Raw genomic sequence first — 25000 nt, 5'->3', positions numbered from 1 at the left:
AGAGAGAGAGAGAGAGAGAGAGAGAGAGCGAGAGAGAAGGAGAGAGAGAGAAGGAGGAGGAGAGTAGAGAGAGGAGAGAGAGAGAGAGGAGATGAGAGAGAGAGAGAGAGAGAGAGGAGACCCACCTCCTTGCGTGACCTCATGGCGCAGTCCTCCAGCGTCTCAGCCGCCTCGTACTTGCCCTGGCGTCGATACAGAGCGCCCAAGTTCTGCGAACAGCCGTCACCAGTCACCCGCCACGCCCCGAAAGCTGAGTGACCCGCCCGCCCCGTCCGTGCGGCCCGCAACGACGGCTCCGCATACACATGGCAGTGCCGGCCGGCTGCCGAGAGCTGCGGCGCTCGCAGGGCCGAGGTTAGCACGCAGCCTGCGAGCGCGGCCGGAAGCCCCACGAGGCACGGCCTCGTCCGTCGGCAGCTGGTCTCTTGACGGCACTCCAGGTCAACAGTTATTCATTACACGGCAAGCGAGCTACATTGAACATGGTCAGTGCCCGTCACCGCGTGTGCGGAAGCAGTCAGTGATTGGCGCCACAGCCTGCCGGTGTCTGGTCACGAATACCCGGGGCCGGAGCTGCTACGGCGCGACAGTGCCGCAGCACAGCCGTGTGCTCCGCTGCTGCGCGCGGCCGCCAGACCGCGCACCGGAGACGTGCGTGTGGTGCCGGCCAGCCAGCACGACACAGCCGGCCGGCGGGTGCGCCCTCGCACACTACGGCGAGCGAGCCCACCTACCTTGAGGGTGGTGGTTACAGTGGGCGAGTCCACCTTGGCCGCCTTGTGCCAGCCGCCGTACTCGCCGTACGGAGCGTTGTCCTTGTTCTTGCTCTTGTTCTCCTCGCGCTCCTCAGCACCTGCCAAATCGGCTTGCTGTCGCCTGCCGAGAGAGGCGAAGCCGTCAGGTGGCACCGCGGGGCACGCGCCGGCAGCTCCGCCGACGGCGCCGTACGGCCGCAACACCGCCACAGGCAGGCGGTCAGGACAGGCGCACTCCAAAGCACATGATTAAACACATTATTGTAGCGAGCCCGCGTGATCTCCAATCGCTCGCGACATTAACAGCATGACGGCGGACAGAACGACCCAGCACTGGAGCATTGGGAGGCCGACGAAGCGCCGCGCGGTTTTGGAGGCAAAGATACGCACGTGCCGCACGTGCAGGGTACTGCCTCCTAAAACGGCGCTCAACCACTCGAAATGTGAACTCGGAGCACTGCCAACTGACATAACATTACAAGCCATCACGCACTCCACCAGCCTAATCACTGGCCACGCACCTCCGATAGAGCCGAACTCCTGCACGTGCGCCCGGTCCAGCACCTCCTTGTAGAGCACCTCCGCCTCCTTGTATTTGCCCTGCTTGAGGTAGGCCGATGCCAGGTTGTTCTTGTCTTGGCCACGTTAGAGTCGTCCGGTCCCAGTTTGGTCTCGTATATCTCCAGCGCGCGCTGGTAGTAGCGCTCCACCTCCTCGTACTTGCCCTGAGGGCAGGGCAGTCGCCAGCTGAGAGACACGCCCGTCAACTGCCCGCTCCCCACTGTCTGCCTCACACGAGCTGGTATCCACCGTAGACTGCCAGCCACCCTCCCGACTGCCGCTCCCCCACTGTCTGCCTCACACGAGCTGGTATCCACGTAGACTGCCAGCCACCCTCCCGACTGCCGCTCCCCCACTGTCCTGCCTCACACGAGCTGGTATCCACGTAGACTGCCAGCCACCCTCCCGACTGCCGCTCCCCCACTGTCTGCCTCACACGAGCTGGTATCCACGTAGACTGCCAGCCACCCTCCCGACTGCCGCTCCCCCACTGTCTGCCTCACACGAGCTGGTATCCACGTAGACTGCCAGCCACCCTCCCGACTGCCGCCTCCCCCACCTGTCTGCCTCACACGAGCTGGTATCCACGTAGACTGCCAGCACCCTCCCGACTGCCGCTCCCCCACTGTCTGCCTCACACGAGCTGGTATCCACGTAGACTGCCAGCCGCCCTCCCGACTGCCGCTCCCCCACTGTCTGCCCTCACACGAGCTGTATCCACGTAGACTGCCAGCCACCCTCCCCGACTGCCGGTCCCCACTGTCTGCCTCACACGAGCTGGTATCCACGTAGACTGCCAGCCGCCCCTCCCGACTGCCGCTCCCCCACTATCTGCCTCACACGAGCTGGTATCCACGTAGACTGCCCAGCCACCCTCCCGACTGCCGCTCCCCCACTGTCTGCCTCACACGAGCTGGTATCCACGTAGACTGCCAGCCGCCCTCCCCGACTGCCGCTCCCCCACTGTCTGCCTCACACGAGCTGGTATCCACGTAGACTGCCAGCCGCCCTCCCGACTGCCGCTCCCCCACTGTCTGCCTCACACGAGCTGGTATCCACGTAGACTGCCAGCCGCCCCTCCCGACTGCCGCTCCCCCCACTGTCTGCCTCACACGAGCTGGTATCCACGTAGACTGCCAGCCACCCCCCCCCCGACTGCCGGTCCCCACTGTCTGCCTCACACGAGCTGGCATCCACGCAGACTGCCAGCCGCCCTACCGACAGACGGCCCCCCCCACTATCTGCCTCACACGAGCTAGCACCCACGCAGACTGCCAGCCGCCCTCCCGACTGCCGGTCCCCCCACTATCTGCCTCACACGAGCTGGCACCCACACAGCCACAAGGGAGGCAGTACAGGCAACTCTTACACCAACAGATGCAGTGGTCGACGAGCGCGTCGCCAGTCGACAGATTCCCACAGATGCCGCGCCAAAATTACGTTTGCTGTTAAGTGCATTTGCGAGGAACATTATGCACATAGATCAGAAGGTAGCAATGGCCTTATTCCTCGAAGAAAAAGAAACAGGAGAATGGAGATATAGATGCATTGATATTTCGGCAACAAGCCTTTACCGAAACGAATAGCAGAAGTGCGATTAGATAAACTTCTGCTCTTCGTTTCGATATGCTGCCGAAATATCAACGCATCTATATCTCCATTCTCCTGGTTTTTCTACAAGAAGTACAGCAATTACTTCTGTCTTAACCAGATGCCGTGTCAGCTGACTGATCAGCTGGCGACGCCCATCATCATGAAGTAGTGACATTCCATTTCATTGGCTATGTGAAATCGCATCCGCACCCATAGCCTAGGACACATACTCAGAGAGCCCCCACAGCCGGCATCTGAGCGTGCTGCTGCCGGCATCTGAGCGTGCTGCTACCGGCACTGACCGGGCAGGGAGCCCCCACAGCCGGCATCTGAGCCTGCTGCTGCCGGCACTGGCCGGGCAGGGAGCCCCGAGAGCCGGCACCTGAACCTCCTGCTGCCGGCACTGACCAGGCAGGGAGCCCCAACAGCCGGCATCTGAGCCTGCTTCTGCCGGCACTGGCCGGGCAGGGAGCCCCGACAGCCGGCATCTGAGCGTGCTGCTGCCGGCACTGGCCGGGCAGGGAGCCCCCACAGCCGGCATCAGAGCCTGCTGCTGCCGGCACTGGCCGGGCAGGGAGCCCCGACAGCCGGCATCAGAGCCTGCTGCTGCCGGCACTGGCCGGGCAGGGAGCCCCAACAGCCGGCATCTGAGCCTGCTGCTGCCGGCACTGGCCGGGCAGGGAGCCCCGACAGCCGGCACCTGAACCTCCTGCTGCCGGCACTGACCAGGCAGGGAGCCCCGACAGCCGGCATCTGAGCCTGCTGCTGATGGTCGCGACACTCGGCTGACGCCGCCCGCCCAGCGCCGGACGTCTCACCTGGTTCTGGCAGAGCAGTGCCAGGTTGTTGAGCTGCTTGGCCACGTCCGGGTGGTCGCGCCCCAGTACCTTCTCTCGGATCTCCAGCGCCCGCTTACAGAGCGGCTCGGCATCCTTGTACTTGCCTCGCTTGCCGTACAGCACCGCCAGGTTGTTCAGCGTGGCGGCCACCTGGCGGCAGGCGGCGGATGACGTCAGGCGACACCTGCCACTGCCACCAGCACAACAGCCACAGCCACGTGCTAAACAAGCGCCAACTCTACCAACATACCCAAAGCTGGCATTGTCATGTTTTTCTTTGTGGGCTGAAAACGACTTGTGTGTACTTGCAGCCACAGAATTCCTGGCGGCGCCACATCGTCCCCGGTCCGACCTTCACGCGGGTTACTTGCTACCACACCTCATTACCTTTGCTGTTTTTATGAATCACCGTAGCATCCGAGGACGGAAGCATCAATGACACCCACTGAGGCGCTTCAAGGCAACACGCAATGCTAAGCCGGCAGAGCAGCACGAGCCGTATAGCGGCCCGAGGGCAGACGCACCGCGGGGTGATCCTCCCCCAGCGTCTTCTCGCGGATAGCCAGGGCGTCGTTCAGCAGGTTGGCCGCCTCCTTGTATTTGTTTTGATCTCTGAAAAAACACCGAAGCCAGCCATGTGACGCTCCAGGACGATGCAGCCTACACACATACACACTGCTGTACATGAACTGCGGCCGTAGACCCATGCCGACGGCCGGGGGTACATGGCGACACTGCGTACCGAACGACGGCTCCGCGGGCCACAGCCGGGAACACAGGTGGCTGTGCGCGACCTGAGACCAGCGTCCCCTTCTCCCAGGCCTCGGCCGGGGCACAAGCATCGCTGGTGACAATCGTCGGGGCTTGGCGTGAACGGCCAGCTACGTCCGGCGCCCTGCGTCCGTCATGGCAGCACCAGGCACAAGATGTGCAATGTTTTGGGCCCGCCGGCGGGGCGCCGGGTCAAAATTGAGCACCGCGTGTCCAAAGACAAAGCCGGCCCTGCCCAAACGGTGTCTCAAAAGATAACACAATACATTTTCGAAGTTCCCAGTTTTGACCCAAAAGAACAAACCATTACATAACGCAATGCAATGTCTCTAATGAAAGCAAGCATGTCAAATCTGCAGCACACCTTTATCAATGAAGTATTAACCAATTAAAGGTGGGTTGTGACAATACCGTGGTTTAAATGAAGTTAACAGTTAGGACCTCCTCTGTAAACCTCACTTCATATGGGAAATTCAGGGCCAACATCATATCCAATGCACACAGAAGTACATGCAAGCTGATGGTGCTTAGATCACATGCATCAAGACTGGTCAGCATGGTAAGCAATGAAACCCAAGCTCGTGGATGAATTAAACCTTGTCCAATAAAGTTTTAAATAGGTAAAACTTAACTCCAGAGTAAGAATCGTGACCAGACTGAACTGGAAAACAAGTCATGACAACCTGCAAGCCCCCATGTCATTGCATGTCGTGCACTGATTGAGTTTCACATTGGGCAGGTCGTAAGCCGCTCTACCCACGAACATCCCAGTTTGACATAACTGGGGTTTATAGCGCACCGACTATTAAGACATTTTGCATTGGCACGATGCCTTGAGAAATAATGAATTTGACGCAGCGGTGCACAAGGACATGATTACGCAAATGATGCATTTAAGAACGGTGCGCTTTATTAACCGAATTCGTCATCGAGTGGTACTATAATATGGACTTAATGTATACAATTACATGCCGACGCTGAAGACCTGCGTTATTTTCGTCAACGTTAAATTCGTATTATCGTAATCGTACATGCAACCCGAGACGCTACTGTATCATTAAGACAACCGATGCAGACATTTAAATCCCCATATGAATGTAAAATAACGTGTGCTGCGCAGTATATATGCTGCATTGCTGGCCACACCTTACGTGCTACACAAGCAGGCGAAATATCGGTAAACAGGCAGAGTCTGTCACTTGCCATGGTCAAGGGTGCCTTGAGATCTGAATGGCAGTGGAAACGACCAGCAAGCTACGCCTGTCATATCTCGCACACCAAAAATTTTCTGACACGTTTTAATGGTTTCACAATGGTAACAGTCAGCCATCAATACTCCGAACACATATTTTCCTTATGTTCGAATATATTTGCTTGACCTGAACGAGTGACAGCACAAGCAGCGCTTATAGCCAAGCTTTTATTGCGTTGGGATGCATGTCAAGTTTTTGCCTTATTTCAGCAATACCTACCGACATGACTACAACAGTTGGGTTTACAACCAAGCTTTTACGGGTATGTTAACACGTTTGTCGCGACTATTTTAGCGAATGGAGAATGAAATATTGCTGCAATCGTGACATACAGTGGAAATCAGCGGGCTGTCACAATAAACAGAACACGTCTCAAATGCCGCATGTAAAACCTGATGTGATAGGCGCCGCGTCCAGCTCACAGCCTGCTGTACTCGAGACACGCGTGTCCGCAAACTGAGGGTCGAGTCGCCCGACCGGACCTGCGCTGCGGCGGTCCCTCAGCCGGACGACCGGACCGGCGTGGCGGCGGTCCCTCAGCCGGCCGACCGGACCGGCGCGGCCGCGGTCCCTAAGCTCACCTGTAGACCAGCGCCAGGATGTTGAGCATGGTGGCCACGTCCGGGTGGTCGTGACCGCTGGTCTTCTCCAGGTCCTCCAGCGCCTGCTTACACAGCGGCACCGCCACCTCGTACCTGCCGCACGCACGCGGACGAACACCGTCACACCAGTTCGCCCTCACAGTAGAAGAAATACAAGAAGGCAACTGGCAGCCCGTGGTCACAGTGCAGGGGCAGTATCAGGACTTCAGCCGGTACAAAGAGAACCTCTCCAGACATCGGCGTTCGAGCCGCAGCAGTTCAACGCTTAGCTTTTTAGCATGTGTCCATGCACGCTGGTGGCACCGACATAGAGACGGCCATCGCGAAAATGGTAATGTGGCAAATATGACGAACATAGACGTAACTCGGCACAAGTTCAGCGCCCTGAGACGGTCACTGAATGTATGACTGCATTGGCACGCATACGCCGCAACAAAAGTACATGAATCAATCTTCCCAGCGATGAAAAGGCTGGCTGAGCGCCGTATTGAATCAAACAACCAGCTGCACGGCACGGATGCGTCAGGACACAGGCCAAGCAAGACATCGTGGTAAATGTAGCAAAAAGGTTATTTTAAACGATAATTTAAAACCAATCTAAAACCAGGTCAATATCGGAGAACCATTTTTTTAACAGACTTCGGACCCCGGCTGGATGACCAAGTTGTCGAGCGTGCGGGTTGACTGACCTGCCCTGCAAGGCGTACTGGATGACCAGGTTGTGGAGCGTGCGGGGCTGACTGACCAAGGCGTACTGGATGACCAGGTTGTGGAGCATGCGGGGCTGACTGACCAAGGCGTACTGGATGACCAGGTTGTGGAGCGTGCGGGGCTGACTGACCAAGGCGTACTGGATGACCAGGTTGTGGAGCGTGCGGGGCTGACTGACCAAGGCGTACTGGATGACCAGGTTAAGGAGCGTGCGGGGCTGACTGACCAAGGCTTACTGGATGACCAGGTTAAGGAGCGTGCGGGGCTGACTGACCTGCCCTGCGAGGCGTACTGGATGACCAGGTTGTGGAGCGTGCGCAGCCGGGCTGGGATCTCGTAGCCGGCGTTGACCTGCTGCGCAAACTGGGAGGGCGGCGTGGGCGACATGCCGCCCCGCTCGTCGCCCTCGTCCGGGAACAGGTCGACGACCGGGTTGGCCGACTTCTCCATAGACTCGGCGGTGGACTCCGACATGCTCTCGGCGTTCTGCGAACGGTGACAGGCACCGGCGTCGGCTGCAGTGGGCGTGGCGTGTTCCCATGGGCGGGGCCGGCTGGCGTCACACCGCCGCCCCTGGTCGGGTCGAGGGCTCCATCCCGATTCTGCCACATGTCATAAGTTCATGGAAGAAGCGATGTCTGGTTTCACAACCACATCACAGTAGACCCTCTGTATGACTTCCTCACAAAGTGTCAAGATGTACAACGAAAACTACTTGTGAATCAGTCATTCTTTTGTCTTACGACCTTCACCGCCTTAAACGTCATGTTCCAAATATAAAGATATTGAAGCAAGCATCAGATGTGATAAGCTCCCTTGTATCTACTGATACACTTTTAAAGGAAAAAGACTGCTCTAGACAACACAATCTTTTTTTAGTAAAAAGGCTCCCAATACGTCATTGTTTGATTGCGTCATCGTACCTCGCGCAACATACTCCCCTTAAATACCATAAATATGGATGCTGGCACGTCCAGCCCATCAACCTGCCTCGCTTAGCATTTGGAACGTAACCAACGCGCGAGCCACGGCTCCAAAACGAATATCCACTCCAGTCGGAACGAGCCATCATTTGAAGCGTCCGGGGATTCATTTTTACTGAGCCGCCAGCCAGCCTGGGTCCACTAATCAATAGTAGATCTGGCCCATCCGCGGCCTGAGCATGCGGCCAGTTAAACATTAATGTCACCCGCCGCCTCTGGCATGCACGTGGTGCCTGGCGTTGGTCGACCGATTCTTGAACAACTGGCCGAGTCCGTCTGGATCCAGTCTCCGTCCGTCTGTCCGACAGGCGGCTGACAGGTATCCAGTGTCGGTCCGTCTGTCCGACAGGCAGCCGACGGGTATCCAGTCTCCGTCTATCTGTCAGACAGACGGCCGACGGGTATCCAGTCTCCGTCTGTCTGTCCGACAGACGGCCGACGGGTATCCAGTCTCTGTCCGTCTGTCAGACAGGCGGCCGACGGGTATTCAGTCTCCGTCCGTCCGTCCGGACAGGCGGCCGACGGGTATCCAGTGTCGGTCCGTCTGTCCGACAGGCAGCCGACGGGTATCCAGTCTCCGTCTATCTGTCAGACAGGCGGCCGACGGGTATCCAGTCTCCGTCTGTCTGTCCGACAGGCGGCCCGACGGGTATCCAGCCTCCGTCCGTCTGTCCGACAGGCGGCCGACGGGTATCCAGTCTCCGTCCGTCTGTCCGACAGACGGCCGACGGGGTATCCAGTTTCCGTCCGTCTGTCAGACAGGCAGCCGACGGGTATCCAGTCTCCGTCCGTCTGTCCGACAGACGGCCGACGGGGTATCCAGTTTCCGTCCGTCTGTCAGACAGGCGGCCGACGGGTATCCAGTCTCCGTCCGTCTGTCCGACAGGCGGCCGACGGGTATCCAGTCTCCGTCCGTCCGTCCGACAGGCGGCCGACGGGTATCCAGTCTCCGTCCGTCTGTCCGACAGGCGGCCGACGGGGTATCCAGTTTCCGTCCGTCTGTCCGACAGGCGGCCGACGGGTATCCAGTCTCCGTCCGTCCGTCCGACAGGCGGCCGACGGGTATCCAGTCTCCGTCCGTCTGTCCGACAGGCGGCCGACGGGCACAGTCTAGCGGCGGCTGGAGGCCTGCACCACCCCTACCCGAGCTAGGCCCCATGTTGCTGACCTGTACCTGGCTGTCCTGGTCATACTTCTTGATGGAGTTGAAGAACTCCAGCTGCTTCTTGTCCTCCTCTAGCTGGGCCACCTGCTGCTCGGAAGCCTGCAGCTTCTGCTGGGTGTTGGCCAGCTCGTCCCGCAGCCAGGCGTTCTCCTGCGACGCGACAGCGTGACGTCACACACACACACACACACACGGAGAGGGAGGGGCCAGCGCGGACGAGCCCAGAGGAGGCTGTCCCCTGCAGAGGATGCCTCCCAGGCTCTGTCCCGGGCACGGCCTGACTTAGGCGGCTGCGTCTGCAGCAGCGCCGGACTCGGGCCACCGGACATCATTGGGTGACGCAGCCGCTGACATTTATGTGTGACGCTGCTGCTGACATCAGGTAGGTGACATCAGTGGCGGCTGCATCTTCGGTGCGAGGCATGCGAATGACTATCGGAACACAGCGCGACTCACACGACTTGGTCTCCGGGCATAGCCTTGCCGGTGGCTGCGCCTGGCCGTGTGGCGTGACTGATATGATTGGAACTGCACGCGTGGCGTGATGAGGCGATGGTCTCTTAATAAGAGGCATGAATGCTATGAATGGGTCGCTCGACATCACGCGACTGGACCAACACTCGGCGGGCGGCACACCCTGCCGCCCCCGATCAACGTCGTGAGTCCTCCCTTGACGAGAAAGATCGCATCACAAGCCTTGTGGCCGACCTCCACTACGCCAGCTGGTAGGCCAACTGGAGCCCAATATCCAGTACACAAGCTCAGATAGCCTTGCGTTTAGAATGGGATCTGTCCGGCCATAATCTGCATCTTCGTTGCCAGCCGATGATTAGTTCGTAATGAGAAACGGAAGTCATGCGCGGGATTTAAAGCAAAAGAATGAGGAGACTGATGCTGATCTGGGTCTAACTTCGGTCCACTACACAGTCATGTCTCGCCCATTGCTGACCGACAGAACATCGGCGGATGTGACAAGACTGCGACTCTTGGCACCAGGGCGTGCAACCGCACAGCCGAGCCCGGCGAAGGAGAGCCTTGCAGTGACGGCTATTACGTACCTGGCACAGACGTCGCACCTGGGCGCGCAGCTTCTGTTTTTCGGCCTCGACTCCCTGCAGGTGTGACGCTAGCGCCATCATCACCTGCAGCCGAGCGGCGCGGTGAGAACGGCGGGCGAGGAACCGCGGTCGGCAACCAGGACATAATCGCATTTTAAGGCAACTCATGTGTGCCATTCTGGCTCGTCGGCCACCAGATGCAGCCCCGTGCCCAGCGCTCGGCCCGCGCCGGCGCAGACGCTCCCCAAGACTCCCAAAGTCTGCCAGCTGATCCGAAAAGGCGACTTCACAAGCCTGGCCCCGACGCTGCTGCCATCTCGTGAGCAGGCACCGCGCCACACCACAGTACCCGCCTGATCAACCAAAATCCATAAACAGCCACGGCGGTTTTTGCCCGACACAGTGCGCCCCGGGAGCCGAGCGAGTGCCGTTGCGGGCAGCCGCCGGCGGTGACCGAGCCGGTGACACCAGCTGACCTGCGCCTCGCCCAGCCCCAGCTCGATGGTGTCCAGGCTCTTCTGGATGAGGCCGGCCTTCTCCTCGACCAGCTCGGAGCGCTGCTCGCTGGCCTTCATCGAGCCCATCAGCCCGTTCAGGATCGAGTTGTGGTCGTTCCGGAGCGCCTCCAGACCTGGCAGGAAGGGGATGGGGCGTAACCTGATGTCACAAGCATATGCGCACAAATACGGGATAAGTGCTGAAGAGCAGCGTAGACCTTTGCATTCAGTGTCCTTGAAGTGCCTACTTTGGGTGTAAAGGAACACCTTATGAGGATTTTTTTCTCCTTTTCTGCATATCCTATGCAAAATTTTCAGTCCTACTTGATATTGCCTTACCACACATACCAAACCCATGTTTCCCTTCCAGAAGTTTTAAGATGTCATCCAAGTCCGAACTCACTTGGAACCACCAAGCATGAACAAGGCTTCAGAAAACCTGAACACCTGGCTACAACCTGAACATATGGCTATGCCCCGCCTCAGCTACATCTGAATCATGCCTATGTATGCACAGAACAAGGGCACGAGGCACCTCCAAGCCCGAGGGCCCCGGCGACTCCAGCCACTTGCATACATCAATTTTGTTTTGTTTACAAAATACATCACAATCTCCAGCTGTGTGCCAAACACAAGGTTTTCAGGCATCCCAAATTGTTCGGGTCACAACACGCAGACACCACACCAACAAAGTAAAGCCTGGTCCCAACAGCAGCAAAGCCTGGTATGCAGTTCTATTCCACGAATTCTTTTTCTGATAACATTTTTTCCCCAGATTCCCTGATAACAAATTACTATGCAAAATGCTCCAACTGCAAACTTGCACATGTTTTATACTTCTATTGGATCAATTCACCAGCCGCCCAAACATGTCTAATATGCACCCAATAGTGAACAAGTTATAGGAAATGACGGATGCAATTTGAAACCAGTTTATTTTTACCGACATTTTTGCATTTTTCAACTCCTTAGATAGCCGCTTTGTTGGGTCATGACTTTCCCCAATAATGAAAAATCGCCATTTCAGTTTCACTACCTCACCACCCTACATTATCATCCTGCACATAGCTTTGGTACAGACCTGGTGCAGCTAATCCAGGTGTTTGGTGGCGGAATTTTGCCCTTCGAAGCTTTTTCCTCATGCAGAGCTCCTCTTTCTTATTTCGCATTTCAATCTTGTAGGTTGGTGGGCATGATTAACATCTACATTTTACGGGCGGGTTGGATGGCCCTGTCTGTCAACCAACCATGCCAACGATACTGACTTTTTGTTTGGGGAGCAGAAAGAGGCCTGTCCTTAAAAAGCCAGTAAATTTCTGCTTTGAGACACCTAATTGCCGGCCTTACCCGCGTTCAAAACATGATTTGCACCTAGATTTGACCATTTTCTGTTTTAATCTATCAAATGCTGTTCGTAAAATAAATTACGATGCCACAAGACCTGTAATTAGACTATTTTGTTCCATACTATTGATCATTTTACCCGACTTTGTTGAAGTGGTCCCTCGTGTCTGCTCCGACAAGACGCTGTCCATGGATGTCAAGGTTTGCTGATTAGCATATGGTTGCACCATGGATATGCACTTCATTTTTTAAAAACACAAGCATGTTACACTGCACAACAATTACAATAAGGGATAGACATAGGTCTTCAGCAAATAGTCAGACCATCTCATTTTTAAGGTGAAGCCAACATTTCGAACTTTAAGTCATTACATATGATTACCAAACATAAATGGATGCCTTTGCTGCAACTGAAAAGGCAAGCGACAAAACTGATTTTGCGGCCATCCATAACTTCTATTCTGTCTGGACGAGAGATTGTTTTGTGGAACATACCTGTTATTGCCCTTGACAGAGACTAAACATGACAATCAGAGTATGTTGTTAAGTGATTTAGATGGCTAATGTTTAGTTCTGCCATCTCAGTTGGCTCCTGAGTTTTGATTTGTGTGTGGTCAACTTTGTCTGGTGTCAACAAGCTGACAAAAATGAACTGAACCTGTACACAAGTTTAAATCAGTCAAAAATAAGTTTGTCGTGTTTTCATCACAATTGCTGCTGTTGAGACATATGTGAGTTGAGATGATGTTCGACACATGGGCCGCCCTAAGATAGGTGAAGTTGGTTACTTGCAATGTAAGTAGCAGTAGGAATTTTGCAAGAATCAGTGCCTCATAAATGCTGCTGTGACACAAGTAGGTAAGAGAGGATGGGATGAGACAAGGCTTCTTTATGTTATTTTTATAGAAATAAGCATAGTATTTTGCAAAAAATAGGGACATAATATGTGTATTTCCTGGCCGCATTTTAACAGAAGTCAAAAGTACGACTGTTGTTGTTTGTTTGATTTGGTGATGTGTTGATGTGCAGGAGTCGGAGACTTTTTACGCTTGAATGTGCTATGCTTGTTGAATTTTTGTTGTGGCTTTGCTGTTGAATTCTTTTGCTTTGTTTTGTGTTAAAAAACCTGTGATGGGATGTGCAAAGTACAGCATCAAAACAGTGACGTTATACAGTTTTTGGCGATCATTACGCTCTTCTGAAATTTCTACTGACCTTTAGCTACGCATAACTCATACCTCATAGCAGCTATGACTCATAGACATAATGACTCAATTAAGTTCCAGCTTTTGTGAACTGAATTTTTTTGCACCTGCACGGTATTTCCTCGATGGAATATTGCATTCCCCTCCTAGTTCAAAAGCCATTCTAGCTCACTGTTTAAACGTGAGTTCATAGGTCATCATCCCACAACACGTGATAACTGAGGCTTAAGCACCAAAACCATTCTACGAGGCATGTAAGGAGCGCGAATGTCCGCAGGCGTCGAGCGGGGCTGCGGGTGAGGTCACCGGACCGGCAGCCACCCGCCCAGTCCGCCGCACCGGCTCGTCTCCGCGGTGATTCAACAAACATTACAAAACGCTCTCCGCGCTGCACCCAGCGCCAAGATCAGCAGGGCTGACGTCACAGGCGTGGCGCTGACGTCACAGGCGTCGGCGTCGCCCCGGGGACGGCGCGCAACTGGGGCCGCCCGACAGGTGCGACGCTAGGGTCCCATCACCCATCCCACGGTGACCTGGCGGGCTCGCCGTGCCTGCGGCGCGGCCGGTCATGGCCACCGCCACTTCCAATCCCACCGCCTTAGTTGCCGCCTACAGGGCGTCACCTGTCACTGTCACCACCCCCGGAGAATTAGCCTATCAAGGTCAACGCTCCGCGGCCAGGCAGATCGTATTTGTTCTTCCTCTGCCAGGTCACGTGGCCGCTGGCGACGACCCCCCCCCCCCCCCCTCCTTCTAAAAATAATTAGTCTGCCGATCTGACTGACGCCCTGACGCATGATTTCTTTCAGGGCTTCTTGAAAAGTTGCACGTGAAAGACTATTTGACGCCAAACACCATTAGTTCCTGGGTCACGGCTCGAAAATAACAAATCACTAGCTCCGAGCAATTACTTCATGATCTGAAACAATCTGACTCACTTCAAAGCGTATGAAGTGCGCTCAAATATTAGAAGCGCTATAAAGAACAGGGGAAATAATAAAAAGATGGGCAACAAGTAGAATCATCTGGTTCAGCCTGTAAACGTAAAGGAAACGTAAAGAGCGCAGCAATGACACATTTCTATCTTATTTAGCTGTACATAAGTTGACAAATTTTGTAATGAAAAACATAATCATCTATCACGGCATCCACGCACGGCGGACGGCATACCCTTTGTCCGACACACACGATCTTCCACGCACGTTGACCGTTGTGAGCCGTCGCCGTGTACAAGAGCACGACTTACCACGCCTCTCGTTCAGGTTAAGAACGAGCTTTGGCAGCGGCATCGCCGGTAAGTCGGATAACTACGCCGTCGGTAGGATGACCCTCAGTTCTGAATGGGCGTCCCACTGCCGATTACGGACGGGGCCCAGGTGACTCAGCTCTCAGTTATGCAAGCTCAGTACTGGGCCACAGCTCTGCATGGCCCACCGCTCTCTCTCCCCGATGGCACGCACCGTACCTGAGCGACCACAGCGGCAGCCTGCGTGCTGACAACACCGCCCACTTGCCTGTTACAAAGAACGCTACGCACGCAGCGTGCAACAGAAATTACGCTTGCGAGCAACGCCCCGTGAAAAGACCGCGCAAAAATGAAGGGAGCCACACGAGGACAACGTCAGAACCCGTTTTAAGGTACATTCGCGCCGGTCACAGGTCAAGAGGCATCGGCTTCCAATCCACTGCTGTAATTTGGCCTGCTGTCGTCGGCGGCCCGACAGCTGACGTCTGCCGCGTGCCCGCGCGACGCTGCGACAAGGCGCCGTCGTGCCGTCACCGCAGGCCGCACCATTGTGTGTAGTTTCCTGCAGGTGGCGCGCGCTATGGTTCAAGGGCGAGGCGGTCACGTCAGGCCCGATAAGAAGACGGTGTCTTCACGCGAGGCAGACCGGCTGCTGATGGCTACAGCGGATAAAAAAAACAGCTGGTGAATCTGGCTCTGATCCGATTCAGGCAGACTTGTGTTCTTTTATAGCAGGCGGGATTACGTGGCGATCCATAACCGGCTGATTCAAAGCTCCTAGGATGTATTTTATTTCGATGGGTAGGAGTGATAAATTGACATAAAGAATCGTCTTGTTAGCGTTTTCAACACCCATACAGTGAGTAAGATAACATAAGCGGCAGGAGACTAGCCAAAATAATAAAGGCTAGAGTTGCCAATGGCCAGAACGCAGATGATACCAAGACATGCCCTGATACAGCTGGACAAACCTTATATAACCGGTGCAAACGGCTTTATTCAATGCATTTAAAGATCCATCTCTGGTCAGAGTTAAGTGCTCAGTGCTTCATTGACGTCGTGCTCGAGCGCTCATTCACAAATGACTGCTAAAAAAAAAAAATAGCTGGCTGTCTGGCCTCATAACTTCAGACGACAGAATCTATGACATTCATGACTAAATCCATGGTCACGTTTTTGGTAACTGCTACCAAAGCACCACAAAAACGCACGCATTTTGGGTGAATACTAGCCCCAGTCAGCTGAACCACGCGCCCGAGTGATGTTCATGGCCGACCTCTCCAACACTGGGTCCCGCTGCTTAGACCCGTTTCGGAGCACGTCGACTCACACATAGACCACGACTACAGGGGTCTCAGGCAGACTGGTGGCAAGCAGACGCAAGCGGCCCCAGGCCTTCAACAGTAATAATACCATCAACAGTACCGACACACAACCTGCTTTTAACCACTGACCTTGCAGGGCCTACGAATGAACCGAAGTGGAAAGATACCCTATTTAACGTGTTCATGCACGCGTTTCATACATAATGCTACGATTATGCATGCTACGACGTGTTTTTCTACGGCCTGACTGTCCAGGTTCGACGAAGCGTCGCATAATGTGGGGGCTAGTCAAAAGGATACAAAGCCAGCTGGACTACCGACAATAGCATACGGCGTACCCCTAAATAACAGAGCTCGCAGGGAAAACTGAAGTCAATTTGTATCACAAAAATCGCCGGACACCAAGTATGTGCTGCCGTACCTAGTCTCGATACCAGGTACGTCCATGCACGCGTTTCTTTCTCGAATCTGGTCTAGCCAGTTCTGTGCGGATATCAACAACTAAAATGTGGTTTGGAATCCCGAAGTAACTTCTATGACTCCAGCCAATGCTCCGGCGCCTTGCCTGGCTTCTAATGACCAGAGCGCAGCCATGTCGGGTAGTCAACTCTGTCCAACACCAGAACATACCTTGTATCACGGTTTTGGTGTTCGTCATGATCTCGTCCTGCGATTGCGCCGTCATCTTTCCTATTGATTCAATCTTCTTTCTGCAACAACGGAGGGCGATCATTAAATTTCGGCCAGTCGAAATCACACACGGCAGACCATTGGTGCCACACACTGGCCGCGACCTCAAACAGCGCTGTCAGCATGAGTGGCAGTCGACGGCCACGTCTACCGGATGACAGCCGTAGGGGCTGCCTCCTGCGGTGCCGCACACCAGGCGCCGAACAGGGCGTTCCAGGCGCCTGCTAGTAACCTGCCACGATACCCCTGATGCATGGCTCAGTATCCATCTGACAGGCCATGCATCAGGGAATGTGTCACTGTGTGAATGTGTCATGCACAGTTTTATCTCAGGGAATGTGTCACTGGGCGAGAGCGATCGCTTGGGGAGCGGTGTGCACAGGTGGCCGCCAGAGCCTGCTCCAGAAAGTCGGCGGCTTACCGAGCCGCGCCGCACCCTCTGTCATCCGACCTGTCACAGCCAGCTTTCCTCAGTCGGCCGCCAGCTCGGCCAATCTCCTGAGTGCTCCCCGTGTGAACCGCTGCTGACATTGCCAGCCAAACATGCCTACCTACCTACCACCTCAGCAGGCCCCAATGACCCCGGCTACACAGAGATGGGCGCACCCGTAGCACACTGACCGGGCGCGGTCGGGAGGAGAGAACCCAGGAGAGAACCCGGACCTGGCGCAGCCCGGTCAAACATGGGCGTGGCGGTCGTCAGGACACACAAAACACGCATATTCCAAGGTGTGGCTCGGTGACGTCACACGTTAGCTACGAGAGACGGTCGTCAGAGATCGGACCGCTTACAGACATGGGAGGCAGCCCATGGCCCGAGGCGCTCAGGTTCCATCATCGAACTAAGACTGAGGGCGCAGGTCGTCTCGATGCGTTCGTCGGTGGCCACGGCCTCCCACTGGCATCGTCGTCTGGCCAAATCTCACGATCACAAGAGGCCCGCCACGCCCGACGTCTCCGTGAGAGGCGCCCGGCGCACACTGGGAGTGGAGCTTGCCGTCGACTGCGGGAGCAGCCAACGCCCGGGGCTGGCGGACGGGACGCGCAGAGTCCTCCCCCACTAAATCCCTCACGCCATCTGAGGCAGACGCTGACACAGAATAGGGCAAAAATCATTTCAGTCACTAATTGTCTGCCAGTTATCCCACGAAAACTAGTACCTGGACCTGGAGAGGGAGAGAGAGAGGGGGAGGGATCAGCGTCACTCAGCGGATTTCACAGACGAAAAATTTTAGTGGGGGGTGGCAGCTCAAAAGTCCCAAGGTTTGTTATCCAGCAGGTGCCCAGCATCTCGAATCTCGGTACCAGCGCAGCACCAGAGCTGCTGGGATTTCAAAGATGCAAACGAAATACAAACAACATTCAGAATCCTGCTAACGCACCGCAGCCAGCACCACGTCAGATGCGGGGGTACCAACTCCACAACCCTCTGGCGGATGCCGACGGTCAGAGTAGTCGACGCATGCCGAACATATCCTGATAACGGACAATTACAGGCATTGTCGGACCAGGCACCGTTCCACGGCCGCCGGCACTGAACGACCACCGGCGTCCGCTAACGCGGTACGACAGCCTCGATTTCTCATATCCATTCCACATCAGCCTTCATCTATAATGCGCAGATATGACCCGATAGCGTTATCACACTGAAGCTGCAGCGCGCATGGTATCAGCGCTGAGGGCGCGACGCCAGTGGAACACGCGCTGCCAGACGGCTGCGGCGCCCGCCCGGACGGGCGCGGGACCACGCGCACACTCATACACGGGACAGAGGGCCGTCCCAGGAAGCGCCAGCCCCGGCCGGATGTGCACGTGATGAGCTCATCACCGGCGGTCCAGGGCGGCGACGCAGGCAGCGTCCCAGTCAGAGCCCCGCCGGCCGTGCGCGGTCTGCGACGGACATCCGAGCACGGGACGAAGAACGGCAAGGGTCGTACTGGCTCCGATGGTGCGACACATCGGACGGCAGGGGGCGCACCCGCTCCGAGGCAGCGCCGGCGATGCCGCGCTGATCACCTCGGTCGCCACGCACTGACTGATAGCTCGGCGCGGTGCGGCGTCCAGGCGCGGCCGGCCGAAGTCCGGCGGCGGCGCGGATGGGCGGCGCCAGGCGAGCTGGCGGTGACCGACGCCGGGCAGCGAGCCATCGGAGACCCGGAGAGGGGCACGGCCCGGCTCGGACGGGGCGTCCCGTCCCGCACGGCTGGCGCACAGCGCCGACTGCTGGTGCGGCGGCGGCGTCAGGCGGGCCAGTGAGCGGTCTGTGACCGCCGGCTGAGCCGCACAGCGGCACTGGCTCGGCAGACGATCGCCAGGCCTGTCCAGGGATCGAGCGATGCTGGCTCGGCACTGCCGGTCCGCACAGGCAGTGGGAAACGGCGACGCAGGAGCAGCAGGGAAAGCCGTCGGCGTTGAGCGACACTGACAGAGGTTCACCATACGGGAGGAATGCTCTTGGGTCGGTACTGGCCGGTGACGGCTGATCATCACGCCAGTCAGAATCACTTACGCTCAGTGACAAAACGCGTGCAACACCAGTACCCCAGATTTAGGGGGCTCCTATTTTGGGCTTCGGGACGTTCATGTCTCCGAAGGCGCATCCTGGAAACCATGAAAAATGCTCTCATTTCCCCGTTTCAATACCGTACGTTCAATCATCATGAATGATGAAAATGGCGTGGTTTCCAAAACCCGTTAGTGCATGGGTTCTGTGCTCTTACGGCACCGTGCCACGCGAGTTTTGCGTGCATAACTGAACTGGCTAGGACAATTGATTCTCATCGTAAGCCTCGGCCGTCTTTTCTCTCTTCTCAAGAGCCAAGACACGCCTAATACTGCCTAGCCACCAGCGGCATTAACTTCCCAAGGAGACCTGCCACGGACCCGACCGTCAACCCCAGGCGACTGCACCGATCAGGGACACCGTGGCGCACGGTGCTGCTGGTGAGCTGGTGGGCAGCCATCGACCCATCTCAAGGAGACGCCACCAAAACGCGGCGCATGCCACTGGCAGTGGCTTCTTTTTCACTCAAAGGTCAGATCACAAATGGGCTCCGACGTCAATGGCGGCCGTATTTCCCGCCCCAGTCGCGCTATATCCCGATGGTGTGAATGAATGCCAGCGCTGCCAATGCCATTATTGAGATGAGACGAGCGGGGCAGGGATAAATGGCTCGATGCTATTTCCAAGGAACGGCTCCACATGCAATCCGAGGCACGGTGACGGAGGTGACATGGGCGGTGCGCCAGGCCGGACCAGAACGGGACATGGGACACGGGACACGGAACACCGCTGAGCGATGGCGGCCCGGCCGAGGCGGACACAGACCGTCCGTGCGGCCCGAGCGCCGACGCCGTGGGAAACTGGAGCAGGGCGTGGGAGCGGCGGGCCGGCCGGCGCGCTGCACGGGCTACCGAACCGCTGGCCGCGGTCCGGCACGCGCCGACGCACCGCCAGCGCTCCTCTACTGCGCCCGCCCCCGACTCAGGACCACGGACGGGCCCGAATGCCGGCAGACATACCAGCGCATGTGAATACTTTTGCCACCAAATATCTAACTTCCTGCACGTCTTGTCAGCGATGCCAGGCCCTGCTCTTTCAAAGCCCGCAGACGAAAAGGTAGGGCATCAGTTCTCCACAAACTGCATGTGCGCTAGAGAAGCCGTTCTCTAGAAGTCCTCGTTCAAGGTCAAAGCAAAGTCCGAGGATAGACGGGCTGCCCGTTCGAAAATTGTCACAAAAATAAGGTTGTGGAAAATTTTTCAATAAAAACAACTAACTACAGCCAATGAACCCAAGCACACCTTACGTTGCTTCATTCCCCACTCGAATCAATGAAAAGAAAGAAAATGGTCGTGGTACGTACTGTGTGTCACAGGCCTTTGTAAGTACATCCAGAATTCGCCGATTAACATCAATGGTCGCTAGGCTTGACTATCACTAAGCCCGACGACGGCAACTTTGTTGGATGGTTGAGGGATGATAAATCGTCCGACTCCTCCGAATCGTGAATGGCATCGAATCAAGTCCCACAGCCTAAGGATTACGTGGCAGTGTACGCAATGACGGTTCCTATCTCATGCTGAAAAGGTGGTATGTCTAGTGTGCTCTATCAACAACTTGTTTTTGTTTCATAATCTAATTATTTTGCGCGAAATAACGTTTATATCTATACCCATTTGCGAAACGACAAAATTATATCAGCTGTCCATAGAATTCCAAAGCTGTCTGCTCTGTCCATCTAATTTCCAAATTGGAACTTAAACTTTCTGTAATTTCACAAATTTCGAGTGCAATTAGCAACTGTAATGTGCGCATTCATGCGGTACGTTTTCGAAACAGCGGGTGGTCGTCGGTCTGCAGAGAAGTCCTCAATGTGGCCAAGTGGCAAAAAAAAAAACATTACAGGCCTTGTCAAGTCCAAAGGCAGTTCAACGTCAAGTTAAAACCAGGACAACTGCTGAAAGTGGCCTTAAATTAAAACGAAGGAATCCTGCAGCATGCACCCAACCGAATGAAATGTGCCAGTCTAAGTTTTTAAACATCAGGAGATTTATCACATGGGCAGTCGTGCTCTTGCTTTTGGAGGAAGTGAACGAAATGGAGGCACAAATATTTACATAAGGACGGACTATATTTCTCAGTTGGGGAAAAAGGACTTCTAGGAGTGAAATCCAGCTTCGATGCCCTAGGAGTGAAGTCCAGCTTCCATGCCGGTTCTGGACCGGTAAAAAGAAAACAAAACAAATCGATAAGCAAAAGCGCGTTCCGGGCCACAAAAAGGCACCGGTATAATCACATAATCTACCACGTAAAATCCCTGCAGCATCGCAATCGCCACTCAACAGCGCTGGCCGAGGCGCGAAAGTCCTGCAAACTTTCAAAACATTTCTCATTTCATTTCCATTTGGGTGGCGCTGGGCCCGACCAAGCTGCTTTCATCAGAAGTTATCGGGTGGCGCCACACTGAGCAGCAGTGGTGCGTTTGGCGCGGCTTGCACTCGGGCCGGGCGCCAGCGGAGAACGCTGGGAGTCCGGCCGGGCGCGAATGGAGAGCTCTCAGAGTCCGAGCGGACGTCAGCACGGCCGGGCCGCCCCCAGAGATAGACCGACAACATGACCAGCCACGTAATGATCATATTCATAAGCACAGCACACGACTGCACGACACATCTCTTCCTGACCAAGCTTGACCGGGTTCCTCAGCGACTGACCGTGGGGGGGGGGACAGACTTGACCCCCTCCCCTGCTTATCTTAAGAACGGCCGGGCCGAACCCAAACATTCAAATCTCAAGTGGTAGCGCTAAGGCGTGCGGTTCCGAACCCCACAACAGACTCAAGTGGAAGAGTGTATTAGGGTCACAAGTCAAAGTCGAATTTTTTAGGGGGGGGGGGAGACGTCTGATCGCTCCCAGAACATATTTCATTTGGAAGCGTATCTTATCGTGTGAAATCATCGCCTCCTGATCAAACATGCTACAAAGGAGGTATCTGTCACGCGCGCCGTTCCAGGCCTAGAGCCAAGGTCACGTACCGCGCAAATGAGAGCTAAAACCTTGGTCCATTTGTCTATTTTGGTCTATTCATTTCCGTCATACTTAAACCATCCAAACGCGGAGTGGGAGAGCAGCCGCAACGGTCAAGGCTAAACAATGACCTCGGTGGGGGGTAAGCAGTTGGAATCGGATCTCCACGATGTTTCGGCGGCACAGTCTGCCGACAGTGGCAGCCTGATGTCCTTCATCACCGCCGCCAGTCACGTGGTCGTCGGTTTGTATGTGAAACTGATAAATGGCTTCCGTCGCCCCGTCACCGCGCCGCCGCGGCGGACTTAGCCCCGCCGCCCACCGCCGCGGGCCTGGGCCCACCTGCGCAGGCGCAACATGTGCTTTTATGCATTTAAGCCGTAAGCCAGCCATTGTTACAGATAATTACTTGAAACTTAGTACAGACATCCTTCATAACCGCATGTAGGACACCTTTTTCATGTTTTTTTTATAATGTTCAGCCTGAGACCAAAAATAGTCGACGATACTTTTACTCAATATCTTCATTTGACACCCCAATATTCTAATACGCAACGGTGAAACCACAAGGCGACAAGGCATATTAATGGTGGACTAATTCGCTCACATTTTCTGTTCGCAAATGTGAAACAGATTCTTTCTTTCGGCTTCTGTGCCAAGTCCTACACGGTTCTGTGCTTTTGAAAAAATCGACAAACATGACGTCACTCTGACGTTACTCACGGCCGATCTATTGTGATCCCACAGTTATCATAATGGCAACAGTTCTTAAAATTTTGCGGCGCGATCTTTCATGGCATTTTTGAATCATCGCGAATATTGGACAGGGATGGGCGGATCTGACAACCGATGATGATGACTTGGGTTTAAGGGCGCATCGGATCTGACAACCCTGATCATACAGGGTTAAGTCGCCTCGCTAGGCGTGGGGCAAGTAAGGTGATGACAGTTTCAGTGTCTCCACCCCAGGCGATACCGAAACCTAAACGAAATTAAGCAGAAGCTCATGGACCGACACAGATAAAAATATAATTGTTCATATCCGTCATCACTGATAGATGTGCCGTAACCAATGTGTTCGTGAAGATTTATGACAACAGCAGTCATACGCCTGATATCTAATCTCTAAGACGAACAGCTACTCCGTTCAAATGATCTTTCTTTGGGAACTGCTCAAAACTGCATTCAGCTGCGGTCGGCAGGTGCAAATATGTCCGGTGGCAAATGACGTGACTGCCAAGTGGCTCGACTTCAAAGTTCTCTCTGACTTCAAGCAAGACCCACTAGGCTGTGACTACCAGGCTAGGCTGTGACTACCTGCGGCCAGGCCGGGCCGGGCCAGGGCGGGCCGCACCGGACCGAGAGCGCCGCCGGGACTGGCGGCGGGTCCACTATCGTGACTCGTGACAGCATCACTTCCCCGCAGCTCAGCTTACGCCCAGTCAGCTGGTGCAGGCTCCCACCGGCATTATAAGATCGCCGAGGGATCTAGCTGTCTGCAGACTGACGATCAGGACATGATCCGTCGTTTGTCGGCCCTCGGGCGGCGGGCGAGCGGCCCGGCCGGGTCCCGGCCGGGACCCGGCGCCGCCCCGGACGGCGCGCGCCCGCCGCCGCCGCCGGCTGATCAATGCGTCGTCCGCCGCCGATCGCCGCGCGGCCAGGCCGGGCCGGGCCAGGGCGGGCCGCACCGGACCGAGAGCGCCGCCGGGACTGGCGGCGGGTCCACTATCGATCGGCGGCGGCGGCGGCGGCGGCGGCGCCACACGGCCCGACGAGTCACCGTCACCCCGCCGCCGCCGCCGCCGCCGCCGCCGCTGCCACCCGGACATCATCATACACCACCCGCGCAGCACACACGCACGCACGCACGCACGCCGCACGCACCACCGCACGCGCACGCGCACGTATACTCACACATACACACCCACACATACACAGTCTCGTGCAGAAGCGGCCCACGCACCACCGCGTGAACCTTTTACGACAGAGGTCCGCAATGAGGACAACCCACTACAGACAACAGCAGCAGCGGCAGCAGCGGCGGCGGCGGCGACGGCGGCTGAGCGGGCCGCCGGCGGGCTGGCTTACATGCGGTATTGTTCGATGGCAGACATGGTGAGCATGGTCCGGGCGGGAGCAGGCAGCACATTCTCCGAGGCGCGGCCACCGCTCACTGGCCGGGCGGCGGCGATCACAGCATGGTGACCGGTGGCGCCGCGCCCGCTCGCAGACTGAGCCGGCGCCGCCGCCGACGGCCGCCTCGTCGGCGCCGACGGAGCCAGCTGGGTGCCGACGGAGGGGCGCCGAGGCGAGCGCAGGGCACGGCCTACCGCGCCGACGCAGGGGCGCCGAGGCGAGCGCAGGCACAGTCCACCGTGCCGACGCAGGGGCAATGAGGCGAGCACAGGCACAGTCCACCGTACCGACGCAGGGCAATGATGACACGTGTGCAAGCACGGCGCCGCGGTGGAGGCACTGAGAACGCTCGCCACGACCACCCAGATCGCCTCCCAAAGGCAGACCCACAACCACACAGCGATGGCGCCTTCCACACAGCGGCGCAAGTGCAGCCACCAGCCTCTCCACCACGCCCGGCTTGCCAGACTGCGGGGGCGCCCGGGGCGTTGCCAGACCAGCGCGGCCAAGACGGCCTGGGCTGGCTCCGTGGGAGGGTGGGCAAGCGCCGCTGCACTGAATGCCGGCACTGCTAACGCAGCACTGGAGGCGTGCCGACTGCACTGAGGCTCCACGGCATGCATGGCCGGCGCTGGCGAACAGCACGCATCACCGTCGCCCACGCAGGCCCAGCACAGCGGCGACGCGCAGCAGGCACCGTATGCGTTGCATCATCATCCGTCCCACGCGTGAGCGC

At 56.4% G+C, this 25000-nt stretch overlaps 1 pseudogene; it reads right to left on the bottom strand.

Moving 5' to 3' along the window:
• LOC119109297 (kinesin light chain-like) overlaps nt 1-24368 on the bottom strand; it is a 30766-nt pseudogene extending 6398 nt beyond the window's left edge.
• Between the last annotated feature and the right edge of the window lie 632 nt (nt 24369-25000).

Source organism: Pollicipes pollicipes, unplaced genomic scaffold, assembly GCF_011947565.3.
Source record: "Pollicipes pollicipes isolate AB1234 unplaced genomic scaffold, Ppol_2.1 Scaffold_2555;HRSCAF=2994_pilon_pilon_pilon, whole genome shotgun sequence".
Classification (NCBI taxonomy): Eukaryota; Metazoa; Arthropoda; class Thecostraca; order Pollicipedomorpha; family Pollicipedidae; genus Pollicipes; species Pollicipes pollicipes.
The sequence above is the reverse complement of the archived record's forward strand: the minus strand, read 5'-3'. Positions and strand labels throughout refer to the sequence as shown.